The following is a 16,034-nucleotide window of genomic DNA, read 5'->3' as shown; positions in this document are numbered from 1 at the left end:
CTCAGATTAAACCTCACAGGACAAAAAGCACTTGGCAGCAGGGAATGCCTGCAGGGGCAAGCTCCAGTCTGTTACTGCAGTCTGACCAGACACCTCCAGCTGCTCTCAGACCTTTATTTCTCAGTACATCAGGAACACAGCACATGACTGAATCTAGATCATCTCTGGTACATGACTTACATGCACCATCATATTTTGACAACTATCCAGGCTGGCATTTTTTGAAAAACATTGCCACTGGCATCTTAGTAGGAGTACTTCACTAACCAAGCCCAACATGCTCCAGCTCACCACTGGAACTGGGCTGATGTGCTAACAGGGAGCTCTACCTGCTGGCACTCATTCCCAGATCCCAGATAACAGCTTTTACATCTCCAGACTGTGATGGAAAGCACAGACTGAGTGACTGTAATGATTTCTGTCTGAAGCCTAAGCACTGAAAGCTTCCAACTTCCCCACTTCAAAGGAACTGAAGTTCTACTTCAGCATGCATGTTATTAGACACTACTACTCATTGTGAGAATGAAGAAAGAGCAACAGGATCATTTGAACTTGGTTTATGCAGAATTTAGAAAGGAGAACTAACCATGGAGGAACAAGCCACCAATGCAATGGTCATGCCACAGTCACATATTGACCACCAAGAAGCTCAGGAGGAAATGAATCCTATCAAAGAGCAACTCCCAAAACTAGTGCTGTGCCTAACTTGGTGTGCTAATTAACTGTTTCTGCATGCTAATGAACAGTTTCAGGCCCAGTTTCACATTTCAATGCACAAGAAGCTGTGTGAGAGACAAAGGACATGGAGAGTGAGGTATCTACACCTACACAGTTCTGAAGGAACAGCAACACTGACAAAGAGACAAAGGGAAAAAACACCCCTTAGGGGAAGGAGAATTCATTTTCCACCTTTGAGAAAACAGCACAATTTGTAACATGCAAAGAACAGCCTGTGCAACTACTGAGCCTTTTACCATAATTCCTTCAGCTGCTCAAACTTTTACCACTTTGTTCTCAGCACAGCAAAGATTGAGATACATAGAAATGGGTATTTCTCTTTCCTTCTGGGGGAAGAAATCCTGCATTAGCTATATGAAGTCAAAAGTGATTTTGCTCTTAATAATTACTTTATCTGTCCTAACTTGTCAGAGATTTGAATCACAAAATTTGGTGTAAAGACTGAAAAGAGACTTCTTCAGGTCACCTTTGTAGCTCTCCTCCCCAAAACAGCTCCTAACTCTACCAACCCCTGCTCCTCAAGGCAGTGACTCTGGGGTATGACACTCAGCAAGGAGACCTAGGACAAGGCCTTGAAGGATGACAGCTTTGGAGAGAGAAAAAGGTCTCTAAAATTTGATTATTGTCTAAAGAACATACACAGTGCCCTTGGGAGAGAAACTTGGTGACCTGCTGTAGGGGTAACATTAGCAACAGTTTCAGGAAATAAAAAATATCACAGAACCAAATCACAGACCAGTAGTTTGAGCTGGAAGGGACCTTGAAGTTCACCTCTTTCCAGCTCCTGCCATGGGCAGGGACATCTTCCACTATCCCAGGTTGCTCCAAGCCCTGTTCAACTTGCTCTTCAACAATTCCACTGATGGGGCAGCCACAGCTTCTCTGGGCCTCACCACCCTCACAGAAAAAAAATTCCCTTTAACTTCTAATCTAAATCTATCCTCTTCTATTTTAAAACTATTTCCTCCTCTTTTATCACTATCTGCCCACATGAAAAGTAACTCTTCCTCTTTCTATAAGCTCTTCTGGAAGTTCACAATGAGGTCTCCCAGAGACTTCTCTTCTCCAGGCTGAACTACCCTGTAATAACCAATCTGTAATATGCATGAAGTTAAATACTCAATATCCTTAAATATCTTATGATGTCTATACAATTAGATAAGAACAGGTTGAAAACCAAGTGCAAGGGCTGCCTTCTCTCCAAAGAAAAAGCAGTTCCCTGGTGGAATTTGGGACCTACCCATCTCCAATACTCCCATTTCACCTTCATCCCTGAACCAGGAGTGCACACTGAACAACTCGAGCATATTCCAGCCAAATCCCAAAGATAAACTAACTCAGGTAAGATCAGAAGCAACACAGCAAGATTGATGGAAAACTTCAGCATCTCCTCAATTCTCCTCTCTGCCACCCAGCCCAGTGGAACAAATCCATTATTCCATGGATTTATGACTTGTGCTAGATGGAGTTTTGTGATGAAGGATTTGGGAGCCCAGCTTAGTGACCCTGCAGCTGTGGCATCTGCAGTCCCATCCCATCAGGTTCCTTGGCAGCAGGAGGCTCGAGGCCATGCTGCAGCCCCTATTTTACATAGATATACAGTACATTTATACACATCACCTACCAGGAGATAAATTTTTAAACAGCTATCACATGAAAATGTCCATGCACCAAAACATCCTTGAAACTCTCATTTACTTATAGATTTGGCCCCCATTATCAGCTTACTTTACATACTCTTTGAAGAAATACTCATACACTGTATTTTTTAAGTGCTTCTCAAGATTTTTCATATATTTTTGCTCCCACAAGCAAGCTGGGTATTTTCAAGTACAAGGACAATGTTACAGGCCAACAGCAGTTTTCCTTTTAGCTTTGTGTACTTCAGCAAGAAATAATATAAATTAGCATCAGCTGCTAGAATTAGTAGGAGCTAAAGTACAGCCTGAAAAGCTGCTCTGCACAGCAAATTCCAGATCCAGAGCTGCTGGCTGCATACTGGGAACCCCAGGAGCTCTGATAAAAACCTCATACTGGAGCTTATTGGTCAGCTTGGAGTCTATTCCTCAGGTGATCAAATCCATTCCAACAGCACCATCTGCTGTTACAGAAATAATTGGGGTTGCATCTATTGATCCCTCAACCAAGGAAGTTTAGAGCTCTGCTCCCAATTAGAAATAACTTCAGAAATTTGCAGATTTATTCCTTCTTACCAGGTTACTGTTAGGACTGAATGTCTCATTTTTAACTTTTTTTTTTTTTTGAAGGACTCCTCAAGTACCTGTAACCGTCAGAAATGTATTTATGATGTGCTGCCAAGGCAAAAGTGGTAACTATTCAGAGAGAAAAACTGAGCAGCCTGGACCTCCCAGTAAGTAATATCAATATTTTCAACATCATTTAAAACATAATTGATACAGCTACCCAGTGCTAAGGAAAATAACTAATTGGAAGAAAAATCTAAAATAGTTTTAAAGGAGGTCAAAAGAGACTCAGTTATTTTTTTGTTTCATAAAAGGAAAAAAACAAAAAACCGTCATAGAGGTAGACTGATGTTTGGGATTAGGAGATACACTTACAACTTGGGCTTATTTCCTCTTTTCCCACCAAAACCAGTTATTAAACTTTGCTCAAACACTAAAAACTCTCAAGTCCTACATGCCAGCTCTGCCTATTTACTTTAATAAACAAATACTTTAATAATTAATATTCATTGGATACAAATTTGCAGCCAGAAGGGTAACTAAATATTTGTAATATCAACTTGCAAACCAATATCCTGTCTGTTTTCAAGCTGCTGATCCAATAATTGTGAAAGGATTTGGAGTCCAAACACAAATAAAAGTTATAGATAAAACAAGAGAGTACTAAACAAGTGTTCAAATACATTAAAATGAAGTTTCTCCTCCTCCAAGTTATGAGGCAAATGCATCAATTAGAAAACAGAGAATCCTGCTCCATGTTTGCAAATGCAGTGTGCTTACCTTTTTAACTATTGGAGACACATGCTGATTCTGCAACCTGCAAGAAGAAGACATCCAGTCAATTGCTTGGTTCTTTAACAGTTTGTGCATTACAAATAGCAACTCCTGACCTTAAAAAGGGACACATTTCTGATTCTCTAAAAATAAATAGTCCATACTACAGATACACACTCCCAGAGCCAAGTCTTCTGTAACCCCTGACCATTCTGGACTTTCCTGGTTGGAAAAAGAAAAAAATAAATCAAGACTCAAAGATGCCTAATTCTGGGGGTCAGAAAAAACATCCCTAAGGTACCAACAGTTGTGTAGCAGAACCCAATCTGCATTATCTGCACCTTGCAGGAGAGAGAGTCAGTAAAAATGTGGTAAATAATGGTGTAAAATCAAAATAAACATCTGTGCTATCACAGCCAACTTATCCTGAAACCAAATCCATAGTTCTCATCTTCTTAGATTTTTTTTAAATTTAGATCTTCGGTTCTTATTTTTAGGGAGTGATTTTAATCCATATAAAAGGCCCCTCATACAACAACCCCCTTTCCAAACACCACTTTCTTGATCCCACTGACATCAGACTGCATTCCCTGCAAAAAAAAAAGAAAATCCCTCAACTACCAGCAGTGGGGTGGAAAACAACTGGCAGATGTAGGGTAAAACACACCCCCCTCCATTCTTAGGGTACCTTCCAACCCAAATTATTTTGTGATTCTGATTCTAAGGAGGATACAGGCTAACAGGGATGCTGTGAGCAATTTTATTTCCATGAATAAGCGCAGCTGTTGGATCAGGAACAGACAGCTTTCATTTAACAGACAACCTCCTAATTCTAAAAAAATACTGATGGGGCCATAGCAGTGTGAAGCTAAGACTATTCTAAACCAGTTCCAAAATCACAATCACACAGCCCACGAGAGGGTGCTGGTACCCTGCAGAAACCTGCACTGAATTCAAGTTACACAGAGCACAGCTACACAACACATCTCTTCAACTAGGTTGGTCAAAAAGGGATCTGACATAATATTTAAAGTCCATAAAGTAGCATATTGCATTGATTTGATCCCAGCTTTTAAAACATTTCAATTTCAACACTTCATAGTGGCCTTTTCCAATAAAAATAAAAATACCAATGTAAACACTACACTGGTCTTAGCATAAAGCAGGAAAAAATGCCCAGAAAACTGAGTTCAGAGTCAAAGTCCCAACCTAGTGTTCCCATATTCACAATAAAAACTTCCAAACTCTTGGAACATGAGATATAAATTAAGTGTGATGTGAAAATGTATTTGGAGCAACAAAAACCAAAAATGTGTTTTAAAAACAAGGTTTTGATAATTCTCTTCCTATGTGAGCATTGCTTAAAGTTACAATTAATCCTGAGAAAACACACAGCTAATAGTTTTTTATATTAGTATATCCTTGAGTTAATTTAGATTTCACATTATCTTCCTTATACACAACATTACTGCAGTCAGTAACTCCCTAACAAACTAAAAACAGTCCATGAAAATTGAGACTTTAGGTTTACCACTGAGTACACCAAAAGTCATTACATACTGACAGGTGCAGTGAATTTTACAGACAAAGAACCAGCCAGGGCTAAGAACTAGGAATTCTTTTTGTTATACTGTGAGCAGTAAAGACAGGTGGAGGAAAAACAGACTTGTAACACCTTAAACCAGTAAAAACTCCAAACAGCAAAGAAAGGGAAATACCACTATGTTATAAAAGCCAGGAACAAAGCTCTGAGCTCCAGCATGTCCTATCTGGCTTGGGGCTTGCTCAATTTTGGGGCTTGTTCAAGTCATGAGCTGCTTCCCCAACACCTTCTGCATGGAGAGCCTGCCAGAAGGGGCTCCTCTAGGAGCTCAGCACTTTGCCACAGCATCTCCATATTGCTCCCTTGCAAAAAACTCAATAAACCAATGCTTTGTCCCTTACTAGTGAGTCAATTTACCCTGAAAAGTTCAGAAACATGCTCATGATTTCCCCCAAGGCAGCAAAGGATACTTGAAAATCATCTGAAGAGCACAACATGTTGGCCATTTAGGAATATTTTCAAACACTAACTTTTTAAATATCAGTTGAAAATATTTCAGTGCAATGAGAATCAAAACAGACATCTGAGGTACCACCTCAAGACATAAACCTGCAAAAACCACCCAAACACAAGGCAACAACCTGGAGGCACTCATCACTTAGCCCAAGGGTCAGGATTAAAAAACCACCACTTGCAATCTTGATGTATTTACTTTCCTATTTATTTAACTCCTCACACGTTGAAAAAGAAAAGTCATCTGTTGAGGCATCTCAACTGCTGATGCATGACAAAAACCACAGGTACCTTAAATCCAGTGTACAACAGTTTGGGTTGGAAGGGCCACGCCATGGGCAGGGACACCTTCCATGAGCCCAGGCTGCTCCAAGCCACATCTAACCTGGCCTTGGACACTCCCAGGGATGGGGCAGCCACAGCTTCTCTGTGCCAGGGCCTCCCCACCCTCACAGAGAAGAATTTCCCCCTAACACCTAATGTAAATCTCTGTTCTCTTAGTTTAAAACCATTCCCCTTTTCCCCATCACTATCTGCCTGTGTAAAAGTCACTCAGGGAATGTGAGGAGGAGATGCCTTCAAGCAAGATTTTGTTCCTGATCCCAGAAAACAATAGTGTGAGGCTCCAGTAAAAGCCATGAGGTTAAGAAGTGTTTGGACAGTGTTCTCAGGCACAGGGTGGGATTTTTGGGGTGTCCTGTGCAGGGCCAGGAGTCAGACTCCAAGATCCTTGTGGGTCCCTTCCAAGTCAGGATATTCTGTGACTGTCACATGTTTTTTCATACACCAAGGCACGAGTCTCCATCATAAACTATAAACACAGTTCAACAGCACAACTACAGAACTGGGTTTTCCTCCCAAAACGTTTTCCATCTGAACATGAAGAAACAATTTGACATCTATGATGTACTTACTTCAGTTTATCAGTCTGAATCAAAGAAATAATAGCCCAAATCCAACTCACACTCCCTACAGCCCTTTTGAACTGCTCATTTAAAATTCTAAAGTAAATTAGGACTAGCAACTGAGCAGCACAATGAAAAAAAAAAGTTTAGGAAAAAAAGGACATATATGCTGCAATTGGAAAAAGAAGTACAGTTTATACACAATACAAGCTGTCAAATGCTTCTCCTTCCCTTGATATAAAACAAACTCTTTTGGAACTTACAAACAGGTAGACAAGACACTGAAACCAAGTTCACTGACACTTCAAAAGCTATGAAAATTCAGCAGCTATTAAGCAACAGGAATCCATGGAAAAAATAAAGAGAATGCTACTCCATCAAGTATTATCCAAGCTTTTACTGCAGCAAACAAACAAAAGTATGTTCATCATTTATTCTAAAACACACAATTCTCCAAAAAATGTTAAGGAAGAAACATAGTAAAGTATTTTTCAAACATTCTCTCACCAAAAATAATTTCACATATTTGCATTGTATCAGCAAGAAACTCTCCACTTCTAACTTGGAATTTTGCCATCTCCTATATTTGAAAAATTATATTCACTAGTGTACTGGTACATTTGGCATCCTAAAGCCTCAATAATGAATTTTGATACTGCAACAACATTATTTCAAAACTAATGGTTTTAATGCCACTCCTCTTTTCACAGGATCATCCCATGGATAAGAGCAGTTACCTTAGAAGAGAAGGTGATTGAAGCCAAAGGAATCATTAACATGAACAAAATTACCATAAATGTCTTCAGGGGAGCTTAGGATTTAATCTTGTTGTTGATGTTTTCACTATAGTTAGTGTTTAAATATTTACATTACTCATTTAGCTGCTTTAAACATTAGTCAAACTGTAACAGTCCAACAGTGCAACCTCCAGCCTAAGCAGCAGCTTTTAAAAGGCAACAGAATTTAAGAAATCAGTTGTAATTTCTCTGTTTGGTATTAATCGTTTTTAGACAACAGCTAAAAAAGAAAAATAACTTTTTTTTTACTAGAGACAAATTGTGGACAAGAATTTAGGCTACAGGAGCAGCAGAGACAGGACAACCCACCCATCCCACCACACTGACCAATTCTGACCCTGGAAGATGCCTCACTTTGGAGCAGATGTTGCTGCACCAACTTGATAGAACTGCTGAAAGCTCTTCTCAGCACTACAGTGATCAACCAGGGTTTTGAGATTAACACATTCAGAAAAGAATACCTGTAAAACTTCCTTCAAGCTTGTTCTACATATGTGCAGCACCTACTAGAGGAATGCAAATCTTTCTTCCTTTGAACAGCAGCAATATTTTCCAGCCTTCACAACAAGGCAGATTTGATTGTTTTCAGTCCTAGGGCAAAGATTAGATGCATGTGAACACTTTGTACTTAGCATTAGTCTTCAGAAAAATGCCTCAGAAATCAATGTTTAATAAAAGATGCCAAATAATGATCACTCAGTTTAACAGTGCTCAAACCCAGGAGATCATGTTGTGCACTGAGGATGTGTGAGTATCTTCTCTGACTGGTACCTGGGAAGACACTCTCCACAGCCCCTAAATAAAGTTTATTGCTTCAGGAGTGCCAGAAAAAGGCACTTTATTCCCAGACCTCTGCTTTTAAAACAGGTTGGGATGGCTGTGCCACTGCCTCCAGCCTCCTGGTGTGACAAGAGATTGCTGACAAAGCTGGGAGACAGACTGGGAATCAGCAATGGTGGGATGAAGTGTGCATATTAAGCCATGCCTAAAGTGATAGACCCTTCACTGGGAGCTCCCAGACCATGCCTACAACCCCAAGAACCAATGTCATTTATTCCTGGATTTAAAAGCAGGACTGAGAGGGGCCAAATGTTACCTTTCAGGACCTGACAGAAGACAAGTGACATGACAGAGATTTAAACCAACCCCCCTGGAAAAGATCCAAGAGGCAAAGACATATCCACACCCAAATCACTGCAGGAAAAAAGATCTTATGCTGCCCAGACAACAAATTTCTTCAGTTTTGTTGACCAGAGGCAACTTGACTGCAGTATTGCCCTGAGATGAAGATAGAACTGTAGAAGAGGGTGCTGCAACTTCAGTAAAAAGAGTTTGCCAAGGTAAAATGTACAAGCTGGAAACAAGGCTTAAAACAGCCACTGATTGTGCACATTTCATACAGTCTCAGAATGGTTTGGGTTGGAAGGGACCTTCAAGACCATCCTGTCCCAGCCCCTGCCACCAGTAGGGGACATCTTCCAGGGCAGGGACACCTTCCACTATCCCAGGTTGTTCCAAGTTCTGTCCAACCTGCCCTTGGACACTTCCAGGGATGGTGTAAATAACTTGCCCAGCTTCTCTAGGCAACCTGTGTCAGGGGCCTCTCCACCCTCAGAGCCAAGAACTTCTTCCCAATATCCCACCTAATGCTGCCCTTTCTCAATGGGAAGCCATTCCCCCCTCTCCTTCACTCCAGGCCCTTGCCTCAAGTCCCTCTCCAGCTCTCCTGGAGCCCCTTTATGCACTGGAAGGGCCTCTAAGGTCCCCCAGAGCCTTCTCCTCTCCGGGTGAACAGCCCAGCTCTCCCAGCCTGGCTCCAGAGCAGAGGGGCTCCAGCCCTTGGAGCACCTTCAGGGCCTCCTCTGGACCCACTCTAACTGGCCCATGTCTTTCTTGTGCTGAGGAGCCCAAACCTGGGCACAGCACTCCAGGTGAAGTCCCATGAAGACAGAGGGGGAATTGTGGATGTATCCTTTGACTCCCATTCTCCAGCTCACCAACAGCTTCCCCATGGGAGATAGAGCACAAACTGCATCTGCTGTGCACAAAATGCCAGAAAGCACAAACTACACCGGGGGGGGAGAAATAATGGATTGCACAAGTGCACCCACCAACAGCCTTTTTACCAGGCTTAGTATTATTGTTACAATAAATGTTATGCAAGGCACATGGAATAGCTTTAGAGCTCTTTATTCCTTGAGCTTTAACTTGCACCTTACAGGAACTCCATGTACAGGGAATTTAAAAGACTGTGAATAAAGCCTGAATCACGCTGTTTTCCCAACAAAGGATTGGGTTAGCTGGAAAACATATTTCCAGGTCAGTTGTTTTCTTGCTGCTTCTCTATGGACATTCATTTTGTGCTCTGGGCAGAGTTGGAGACTGCAGAGGAGAGATGCAGGGATGGGATCAGACCACAGCAAGGACTCTGGGCACATGGTGGCTCTCACCCCACCACATTGGACAAGAAAGACACCAAGTGTCCCAGGGCAGCAGGAGGCCAAAATAACAGTGGCTGCATCTTGAACTGAGTTTTCTTCTCCACAGAGGCCCACTCTGAGGCTGTCCCAGAGGGAGCATGGCAGCAGCAAGCTAAACTAGAAGCACCCCATGTTTGTGACTCCAGTCTCACTGACAGTCTGCATCTCCATAGTAGTGACTTCTGGGATTTTGATATCTGTCTCATCCCTGCAAGGTTTTAGGAAGAACAAGCTGCAGGACTTCTAAGAATAGGAAGGTGTTACATTTCACTTTTACAGTCACATTTCTGCTTTTCTCCTACTAAAATATGAGCAGATTTGAAGAACTTCAAGCTAACTTCTGACGCACCTTGACTTCCCGCCAGTCTTCTGAGATCCTGGAAGCTTTCCTCAGGATCTGGGCTGCAACTGGCTGTCAGGGATCTCTCTAGCAAAAACTGCCTCAAACTGCTCCTTCCTGAGCAGTTCCTTGAGTTACTCAACAACAGGTTACTTTATGTTAAAGAAAGAAAAAAATAAAAACAAAAAAAAACCTCAAAACAAAACAAAAAAAACCCACCACCAACCACACTTGTGGTGTAAAATCTGAGTGCCATCACCGCTTGGGTGTGTGGGCAGAGTGTTTGCCATCACAGAATATTAGCCATTTTTCAGACACGTTGTGCAGAAATGGGACTTAGCACCTTCATATTCAAGAAACTCTAATATATCCCAGAGTTTGACAAGACAAGCAAGGAAAACACCCAGAAGATTTTGGGTAAGGCAGGAGGAAAGCGAGAGAGAGGGAAGATGCTGGCACGACCAGCATGCTCAGGACCTGGGGTCGATGTTACTCACACATGGAATCATAGAAGCACTGAAGTTGGAAAATGGCTCTAAGATCATTGAGCCCAGCTCTGAAGACACAACCTCCATGTTCACAACTGAATCATGGTCCCAGGTGCCACATCTACACCCCTGAACACTTCCAGGGATGGTGACTGCACCACTGCCCTGGGCAGCCTGTGCCAGTGCCAGGCCACCCTTCCAGTGAAGAAATGTTTCCTACTAGTCAATCTAAACATGCTCTGGCACAACTTGAGGCCATTTCCTCTGGTCCTGTCACCTGCTGTCTGAGAGAAGAGATCTATCCCTACCTGGCTACAATCTACTCCTGTGAGGGAGTTGCAGGGAGCAATAAGGTCCCCCTTGAACTAAAACCACACCAGAGGGCAACTTGATCAAAACTTGGAATGTATCAAGACTCAAGACTACATCAGACAGTTTTGATGTATTCCCCCCAAGGGCTGAGATGTTGGGAGGTAACTATGCATAAATTTTCATTAGCCTTTTTGAGTTCAGATAAAAATTGAGAAATAACAAGTGATGTTATGGTTACCTGAAAAGCTGAGTATTAAAGTTGTTCCTGATAGCCAAAGGAAACCAATAGGAGTTGAAATATTTACACCTATTTTATCTACTAAATTATTTACACAAAATAGCCCCAAAGAGTCTCCCAGCATGACAAACCTGAAAATACTTAGAGAGGAAAAATTAATGAATAAGTGATGAGAGTTCCAGACCATAGAATCTCAGCCTGGTTTGGGTTGGAAGGGACCTTAACCTTACAGCTCATCTCATTCCAAATCAAACATCTTGACTACATCAGGTTGCTCCAAGCCCTGTCCAACCTGGCCTTGAACACATCCAGGGATGGGGCAGCCACAGCTTCTCTGGGCAATCTTTGCATACATGACCCTGCCCAACTTTGCTAGCCCTTGCAAATCAGCATCACATCAAAGCAGAAGGCAAACAAAGGGTGGTACATGGCACAGGGAGCTTGAGAGAAGTACCCTAAAGAGCTGCTCAGTCAAGAAGAACAAATCAGAGTCTGACTGTACAAATACAGGAGAAAAGGGAAACAATTATCAGTCCTGGAAGGGAGCACTGTAGAGAATCAAAGGCAAGAAACACTCCATGCTTTTCAGGCAGAATCGATACATGCTGCAAATGCTGGCAGAGCAAGTAACACTGGAGTCGCCCCAAGCACATTTATCCTTCTACAGCCCTCAGAAAGCACATCTGGGTGACCCCAGGAGAAGGGCAGAGCTGCCAGCCTCCCACATGTGCCACAGCCAGGCAGCAGCCAGCACCAAGCAGCCAGGAGCTGCAGAGGAAGGATGACAAATCCAAGAGACACCAGCCTTCACTTGGGACATGGGTAAAGGACTGAAGAAATCACTTGCCTGGGATTTTGCTGGACACCAGAGAGTTGTGTCTTCCCTGCTCAGTATTTCCAGGCAAAAGTTGATCCACCCAAGATGCTGCTGCCATACCCCATCTCACAGGGCACACACACACCTGGACCAGCACCACCACATCCTCCCTCTGTCTCTGCTGCTCCCAACACCTACAGCAGCACAGGTATAAGGTCCAAGGATGGCACCACCAGAGAAATGCCCAAGATTTTAAAAGAGCAGCAGATGACCAAGGAGACCAGCACTGCTTCTGCACAGCCTGTGATGCACCTGCTCCAGGTAGGAGGATGGGAAACCCCTGTTCCCCTGGCACACAAACCCAGGGGAGCAAATAACTCAAGACATAACATTTCCTTCAGGTTCAGGAGAACAAAACCACAGAGAGAAAGAGCCATTTAATGCCATCAAGAGTACTTAAGAGATCTCAGCCACAGAAGCAAAGAGCCTATCAGTTCACGTGCCAAAAAAACTCCATGTTGAGTGGAATTTGGATTATGAACCTACTTTAGTGACCTTTTACTGCAGTTATTTTTAGACTGAAGTTTGTATTCTGGACAAAGTACTGAAGATAAAATATTATACATATGCATGTATTTTTAATATATGCACATACTGTATGCATTTTCTGTGAAGTAAAGAAGCAGCTACTGATTCAGAAATGCAGGGAGTTGGCTGTTCTCTCAAGGATAACCTATGCACTGTGAACATGCACTTTACAAGAAACCCAGTCTTAGCTCTGGGAGGTGAAATCCTGCAATAAGAACATCAGCAGCCTCCTAAGATAGATCCAAAAGCCATTTATTCAAAACTACCCCACTGCACACATATTAAAGTACTATTCACTAGCAATGCTGCCAGGACAACTGCTGGAGCAAGAGGTCTTTGGATGCATTTTAAGTACCACTGGATGTAAAAATCCCCATTAATACAATTTTTGTATTATTTTGTATTTTTACAATTTATGTCCAATTTGAACTACAGCAACATACCAAACCTAGGCAAGAAAACACCAGAAGACAGCAAAGGAAGGTCTGTGATCCAGGGAGATGCAAAAATACCTAAGCCAAAGCCATAAATAATGCTGAGGAGCTCTGCTGCACTGAAAGCTACCAGCAGAAAAATTCTTTCCCTACTTTCTACCACAGCATTCTAAAAGCTATGACCTTGAGAATATTGGCTATTTCTCTTCAGCTTTAAAAGCAGCCTGCTTCAGCTAAGCTGTCCTACAGATCAGGTGATGCTCTGGCAAGAAAGCCACAGTCAATAGCCATATTCCTCAACAGAGCTTTTATTGCAATAATCAAATGTACTTCTAGTTCCTTCCATACTCACTGAAAGCCATCAAGAGCAGTTACTTAGAAAATGTTCTCACAGCCACTGGGGAACCTTGCTTAAGTCTGGAAAGCAAACTTTAAAAGAAAGTAAACCTATTGAACAAAGGACTGAAGAAAGAACACATTGAAAGGAGAACAAGCCCCAGCTCTTCCTGGGGTTGTCCTGTGCAGGGACAGGAGATGGACTCAATAATCCTTGTGGGATCCTCCCAACACTGGCTATTCTGTGAACCCTGAACTTGAAAAAGGCTGAAAGCCAGCAAGGGCATCCCAGATGCTGAGAGAAGCTGCGGGTGTTCACATCCAGGCTGGGCAACTGGCCCCAAAGGAGGCATTGCCCACCTTCAGCTGACCTGCTGACTGAAACCTGACTGAGCTTCTGTCTGAGAAAAAGCATACAAGGAAGCCAAAGGAGATGGAAAATAAGCAGTGGGGTTGGGAATACTACCCAGTGGCCCTGGGTATTATCTGGGCTGCAAGAAAAAGCCAGCTAGCCATCGTGATGTGAAACACAGTGATGAGAGAAAAAATAGTACAGAGTTATAGGAACACTAGCTATATTTACTGAAGTTGTTTATTTATATCTATGCAACACAATAATATTTTAAAAACCTATGGAATATACTTTGTACAGTGAGTTATGTAAGCGGGATGTGGCAGGAGCAGGAGGGCAGGACGAGCCTCTCCCTCCCCTCCCTTCCTGCCGGCGGCACAAGCGCCCGCAGCCCGGCGGCCCCGCTCGGTACCACGGAGAGCTCCCTCCCTCCTTCCTTCCTTCCTCAAATGGAAAACCAAAGGTTTGACACCAAACAGTCGCTCTCCCTTCCAAGCAGGGGAAAAGAAAAAAAACAAAACCCTCTCACAGACTGTATCTGAGGAATTTGTAGGCAGAAAAAGTTCTCTTGACAGCACAGAAGTTATGTGCATGAGGAATGATGCTGCTGTCCAAATATATGAATAAATTACCATCTTGGCAATAAACACAAGCCAAAGCTCAAAAGAACTATTTCATTTCCAGGCAAGTTCATTCATAGATCTTACTAATAGTGAACCTGATTCCTTTAGGAACTCAGGAGCAGCAGAAGGAAAAGCATATAAGAAGATTAGGTTAATACTATATTTAAACATATGTAAGGACAGTGAATGAAATAGTGATTATTCACTCATTTAATTCAAGAAAAACAACCACTTACTAAGAATAGCTTTCAGGGATAAAAGAAGATAAACTAAGCTGCACCAGGGAAAAAAAAACCCGACAGAGCTACAGTAGTACTCATTATCCTTCGTTATCCATATTTGTCAGCACTGAGGTCTGGGAAAATCAACTTGGATACAAAAGCATCAAACAGAGACAAACTACCCAAAGGTTTCCAGACTAATGCACCCTTTTCCCCCAGTTGGGAAGCTTGCCCAACTCATTATCATCCTCGTGGTGAACAGCAGAGTTGCATTTAACGTAACAGATTTTTGCAAGAGTTTCAAAGATATGAGAAAAACCAGATTTTGCAGATTTGATGGAAGGACCTGACAGTCCTCGTGAAATAGAGGGGGGAAGCTACTGGGCTTGAGCTCCCACCAATCCCAGCATGGATGGTAGATTATGGAGTGAAGACAGGATTTTCTCCACTTTCACAAAAGATTTTCTGGGAGACTGCACCCCTTTGGCAGTACTTGGCCAAAAGCACAGGCACACTCTCCCAAGCAGACCCTGCTGCTTTGGCTTGCATCAGCTGTGCTTTTCTGTCTCATGTTCTTGAGAGCTGCTAATTCAGTGAAAGGTCCCGATTTAGCTTCTTATTAATCAAACTCTGAACAGTCATTAGCAACAGAAGCACAAGCCAATCACAAACTTGGAGACAGTGGACATGCCCCTAGAGCTCATCTCTGCACTCACCCTCCTCCAAAGGGAGCCTGGGCAAGCTGTCCCACCTCAAGCACAGAGGTGGAGACATGCAGAATTGTCACAGAATCATGGAATTATCAAGTTTGGAAAAGACCTCAAAGACCATTGAGCCTAACCAGGTCCACCACTAAGCTATGCCCCTGTGTGCCACATCTACATGTTTGTGTAGGCTCAGAAGCATGTTCCCAACTCCAATTAAAACACTGGCATACACACCCAAGCCACAACTGCCAGGATCACTGGTTTGAGTTAAGCATTAATTTCCAGCTCCTCTTTGTTATCAAAACACAGTATCACATGACATCAAACGGCAGAACACCACTTGGCACTGGTGAGCGGCGGGAGACAAAAAGCATCTGTAAAAATATCACTACAAGAAGGTCTGTATAATACACAGTAAATCCCAGGAAAGCCTATCTGCTGCCAGCACTGCAAGGGTGGTTTTGCTGGCTGTAGAAATGCTTCTAAACCAAGAGAGGGGCTGCAGCCCCAGAGAAGACATCAAAGCCACCACGGCTGAGAAAATACAAGCATCGTGCCACACAGCTGCTCTGAAAAGCTTACAGGTAAAAAAAAAAACAAAAAAAACAGGAATATGCTCTAGTC

At 42.6% G+C, this 16,034-nt stretch overlaps 1 protein-coding gene across 2 annotated transcripts in view; it reads right to left on the bottom strand.

Moving 5' to 3' along the window:
• Positions 1–16,034, bottom strand: part of ADARB1 (adenosine deaminase RNA specific B1) — a 68,287-nt gene that overhangs the window by 45,721 nt on the left and 6,532 nt on the right. The window contains exons 1-2 of one of the 2 annotated variants that reach the window (XM_054636746.2): positions 7,936–8,001; positions 3,723–3,759 (exon numbers count right to left, since the gene is read on the bottom strand). The gene's annotated coding sequence lies outside the window, so the exon portion shown is untranslated. Of the gene's footprint in view, positions 1–3,722; positions 3,760–7,935; positions 8,002–16,034 lie in introns of those variants that run through there. The other variant, XM_054636745.2, reaches the window with a different exon arrangement.

The sequence above is a fragment of the Agelaius phoeniceus genome, chromosome 7 (genome assembly GCF_051311805.1).
Source record: "Agelaius phoeniceus isolate bAgePho1 chromosome 7, bAgePho1.hap1, whole genome shotgun sequence".
NCBI classification, from domain to species: domain Eukaryota; kingdom Metazoa; phylum Chordata; class Aves; order Passeriformes; family Icteridae; genus Agelaius; species Agelaius phoeniceus.
Note: the sequence above shows the minus strand (reverse complement) of the source record. Positions and strands in the feature narration are given on the sequence as shown.